At 32.7% G+C, this 5,444-nt stretch overlaps 1 pseudogene; it reads left to right on the top strand.

Annotated features, from left to right (window-relative positions):
* The first annotated feature begins 452 nt into the window (after positions 1–452).
* Positions 453–1,663, top strand: LOC145164906 (RNA-binding protein CP31B, chloroplastic-like; annotated as a pseudogene).
* The last annotated feature ends 3,781 nt before the right edge of the window (positions 1,664–5,444 follow it).

Genomic DNA, 5,444 nt, shown 5'->3' with positions numbered 1-5,444 from the left:
AAAATTAATATGTATGTAATTTGCGGTGAAATTCGAAATTCCAAAACATTAATGTTCACCAATTCGATCAACTCACGACGATGAGTGAGGAAGTTAATATCCGACACATGTATAGTAAGGGAAAAAAATAACGGAATACACCCTCGATTGTTAAAAGAAGAGAGTAAAGAAGATGTGAAGGGAGGTAAATGTAAAATTCAAAAAAATGAGCAGTTTGTGTTAAACCGGAAAAAAGTTGTGACCATAATCAAAAAGCATAAAAAATATGAAACAATATGGCGTGGCAATTCTCTTAAGTCGGCAGAAATTTGTGGCGAAATTCGAAATTCCAAAACATTCCTGTTCACGAACTCCATGAAAATTAATATGTATTTAATTTGTGGCGAAATTCAAAATTCCAAAACATTTATGTTCACCAATTCAATGAGAATTAATATGTATATAATATAATTATGCTACAAAGGCGTCATTCTGTGTTCAAAAATTAAAAGCTCGGACATTTTTAGCATAAACTTTTTTATTATAAATTCAACGCCGATTTTGACGATGATATTGACAGAATTAATAAAAATTCAATATTTTTAATAGTTTTACTATAACGTAATATATATATATATATATATATATATATATATATATATATATAGAGAGAGAGAGAGAGAGAGAGATAGAGAGCTGGGTTCATTTGTTTAAAGTAATTATTGTGTTATTGTATGCATAAATGTGGGCCAATCAAATTTTAAAATAAAAATAAATAATTAAATTAATAAATAAGGGTAAATAGGTAATTTGATAATTAGTTTCCACGAATAATATCCTATAATTATGATAATATGATATTAATCACGTATATTTATAGATGATAATTTTAGGGTTTCAATTTTCCAATTGACTTCTACCCAGAGCCAAGATCAAAATCCCGATTTCTCGATTGGTCACTCCAATTCGTGACCAACACCTCAGATTCTTCACAGCAATTGACACAAGAAACTGAACCAGTACATGAAGAAGATGCAACTAACGAAGAAGAAGAAGAGGAAGCAGTATTCAGAACCACCTAAAGAGGCAAAGCTTTTTGTCGGTAACTTACCCTACGATTTTGACAGCGAGAAATTGGCTAATCTCTTCAATTCTGCCGGAGTAGTAGATATCGCCGAGGTATTAATCGATTGACTTTTCAGTAATTTCTTAATTAATTTCGTATGTTGCATCGTGTGTTTACAATGGCCGATTTGATGTCTGGTTTTAGGTTATATACAACAGGGATACAGAACAAAGTAGAGGATTTGGGTTTGTGACAATGAGCACAGTAGAAGAAGCTGAGAAAGCTGTGGAGAAATTCAATGGCTATGTAAACTTAATCTTCTTCTCCATCTATCCATCTTAATCAGTACATATTCACATTAATCTGTAATATTGTTATGAACAAAAACAGGATTTGAGTGGAAGAGCTCTTACTGTAAATAAGGCTGCACCAAGAGGTTCACAACCAGAAAAACAAGTCGTGGGGACTTCTTTCAAGATCTACGTGGGTAACCTAACATGGCAGGTGGATAGTGAACGTCTGGAGCAGGCGTTTAATGAACATGGGAAAGTGGTCGATGCAAGGGTGATTTATGATCGTGAAAGTGGAAAATCACGTAGGTTTTTGTCAGCTTCGTGACATTCGTCTCTGTTACTGTTTTATTTTAATTACTTCACACTTATATTTTCCACATTTCAGATCAGTATCTACATGATAATCTGTAAGATAACATGACCGTTTTTTCATGAATCCATTAAGATTAATTCAATTTCTCATAAGTTGAAAGCTTTACCATACATACAGTTGAAGTTCCAAGATTTTGATTTTTGTTCAAGTTCTTGTTTTCATACATTGCAACTGCAACAAGACTACAACCCTTCATTCATCTCTAGTTTCTTGAACTCTTGGTAACTTGAATTTGTTTCTTCATTCATCTCTAGTTTCTTTAATTTGTTTCATTCTTTTTGATTTAACACTTCATTTATGTGGACAGTGCAAGATCTTGACAAGGTTGAATTCTGAAAAGGTATCAAGTTTGTTTTTGTAGATGATTCAATGGTTGATATTGGTGAGATTCCAATTCTATTGGAATGGAATCACGAATTCCAATTCTGTTGGAATGGAATCACGAATTCTAATTCTGTTGGAATCATAGAAGTTGATGCTTGAAGAAAGGACCACAAAATTGAAACGTACCACATTATTCTTTTAGAATGTATTAGTCGTTGTTAGATTTTGATGTAATTCTTAACAATTGTTACCCGTATTCCATAAGAAATAATGTATTTTTTGTTTTTATTCTTCAATTGATTGTTCAAGGATTTGTTATTCTACAAGAAGTTTTTAAATTCATGATCAAGAAATAGGTTCAAGAATATTTTTATTATTTATGGTTCAAGAATATTTTTATTTTTGAATATACTCATAAACATATTCTGTCAGAATGTCCGAATTAAAAAAAATTATAATATGTAAAATCGGATTTTTAAAATTAATAGAATCTATGATCCCTTAAAAAATGCAATTTTCCTTTATTAAATCTATATTAATTGACTAATTTACCCTTGTAATTAAGTAACATGATATTTTCAATTATATTTAATTCAATAATATATATTAATCACTTTCTTAAAATAAGTAAATTTAATTGGCCCACATTTATGCATACAATAACACAATAATTACTTTGAATAGAATAACCTATGCCTATATATATATATATATATATATATATATATATATATATATATATATATATATATATATAGGGTTAGGTTAATGTGAGACGGCCTAATTTTGTGAGACTGTGAGACGCAATCCTAGCCACTCATTTTATACATAAAAAAAACATTTTTAAAATGCAAAATAACTGAAAATTTTCGAAAAAAAAAAATTTCAAACATTATTTTCGTCATTTATATTTTCAAAAAAAAATACCAAAAAAAATAAAAAAAAATACCTTTTTTTTACATATTTTAGTAGAATATTAGAATATTTTATATATCTGACAAATGTAGTAGAATATATTGTAACACTCTAAAAATCATATTAGATTATTTACAGCGTAATATTCTATTAGAATATTTCACGTATTTAAAAAAAACGGTATTTTTTTTAGGTAATTAAAGTGACGAAAATAATAATTAAAAAAAAAATTTCGGATTTTTCATTTTATTTTTTATTTTAAAATTATTTTTAGTTTTGGTTTCTGTGACAACCGTCACTTTCTGGTCAAGTCAAAGTCAAGAAAGTCAACAAGTCAAACTGGTCAACTCAACTAGTGCTAATATGTTAGGGATTACCTTAGGTTTACTAATGTGTAACTCTAAATTTTAATGCAAAGTAACACTTGAAAGTTTAAAATGTTCAAAATCCTAAACCCTAATCAGTTTGAGGGAAGTAATAACTCTATAAAACACTATTACGTACCATTCGGGGGCGTATAACACTCAAAATGGATTGTAACTAAGCCTACGACCTTTGTTCGGCAAAGAAAAACATTAATAAAGGCCCCCGACAAAGTCTCTCTAAATCTATCCCATTATATCCAAATCTCTCCCAAATCTCTCCAAGTATGTGAAATCTCTCTTAAATCTCTCCAAGTATGTGAAATCTCTCCAAAATCTCTCCAAGTATGTGAAATCTCTCCCAAATCTCTCTAAGTATGAGAAATCTCTCCAAGTATGTGAAATCTCTCTCAAATCTCTCCAAGTATGTGAAATCTCTCCCATCTCTCCAAGTGTGTGAAATCTCTCCCAAATCTCTCTAAGTATGAGAAATCTCTCCAAATATGTGAAATCTCTCCCAAATCTCTCTAAGTATGTGAAATCTCTCCCAAATCTCTCTAAGTATGTGAAATCTCTCCCAAATCTCTCTATGTACCTTCCTCAGTCGAAAATAGCCCAAAAGGACCCTTTTGGTCCGGAACCCTTTTGGTCCGGAACCCTCTTAGTCCGGAACCCCTTGGTCCGGAACCCCCTTAGTCCGGACTATCCTCCTGCTTCGGAACCTCCTACTGACTCCGGAACATGTGGGGCGGATCAGACCTCCAAGCTGAACCGGACGAATTTCGCTCCTGACCTCGGATCCGAGAAGAAAGCTTCGGACCTCGCCCAGCACCTCCGGAATTCCCTGTTTACCCGCTTCGGACCCTCGCAGCCTAATCCTCTCCTCCGGAAATTTGGTATTAGCTTCAGAATGCTTAAAGGAGCTCCGGAAATTCTGCCGTGACTCCGGATTTCACTCCTTCATTCCGGATTTTTACCAATTTCGGACTTTTTAGTGTTTTTAAGTGATTTTTGCTCCGGAAATTTCCTCAGACTTTTATTTTTAAAACTTTAAACACTCCAAACTTATATTTTTATATATAAGACCCTATATTATCATATTTTAAACCATATTTTGGGAAATGATCGTAAACCAAGGACAATATCTATTGGGTGAGATATTGTGTTAGAGTGTTGATTTCCCTTAGAGTGTGACACAAGCTATCCCCCATACCCACTTAGGACAACCCTCGGTCACTATTCACCCCTACCTAGTCAACTATTGGTACTCTCACATCTCTCCTCCAGCTGGTAACTTGATCAAAAGTTGGAAACTCCCATCTCTCCTTCCACTTTACTCACACTCTCACCAAGAAACAAACACTTCTCTCTCATTTCCCTCTCTAAGAACTCGAGACTCCAAGGCTGCCTTTGAACTTCTCACCCTCATTCAGTAAGTATTCTCATCCTACATTGAACATTCTTCACTCCACTCAACTTATGAATCTCTCATAACCAATGTCACCATAATTGTTCTTAGATCTTCAACTCTCCAAGCTTCTATCAAGTGTTCTTGACTTAGAAACCCTTTCTCTTCAGCAAACATCTACGGAAATCACTCAAGGTGATTTCATACCCCTACATTTTCATTTTTTCTTCAAGTTTTAGGGGGGGGGGGGGAATACAAGTTAAAACACCTTAATATAACTCAAACTCATATTTCAGCTTTTCACAGAAAAGTTAAGTCCTATTCACGGACTGTTTTGACCAACTTAAACTTAATATATTTCAAAACCGTTTCATATGCAAGTATTTCAGGTTTATACCTTTCTAATGATTACTTGCACACCTCCATACGATTTTTCTACAATTTATGGTGAATTTTATAAAACTGTCTATCATTTCCGAAACGAATTCGGACCAGTCTGTGAATATGAACATTTTCACATAAGTTAGACACTTCTAAAAATCATACTAAAAACTATGGATAAACTAGACACATTTTCTAAACTCTCAAAGTATACGGATTTAGTTTTCGACTTCGTATGATTTTTCTATGATTTTTCTAAAGCAGTACAGAAAGGTTAAAAACTAGTTCACAGCTTACAATTTTCATAACACTTTGTAACATGTTGAGCAAAGTGTTTGTCTTT

This window comes from Lactuca virosa, chromosome 3 (assembly GCF_052849685.1).
Source record: "Lactuca virosa cultivar CGN04683 chromosome 3, Lactuca_virosa_CGN04683_v6, whole genome shotgun sequence".
Classification (NCBI taxonomy): Eukaryota; Viridiplantae; Streptophyta; class Magnoliopsida; order Asterales; family Asteraceae; genus Lactuca; species Lactuca virosa.
The sequence above is the reverse complement of the archived record's forward strand: the minus strand, read 5'-3'. Positions and strand labels throughout refer to the sequence as shown.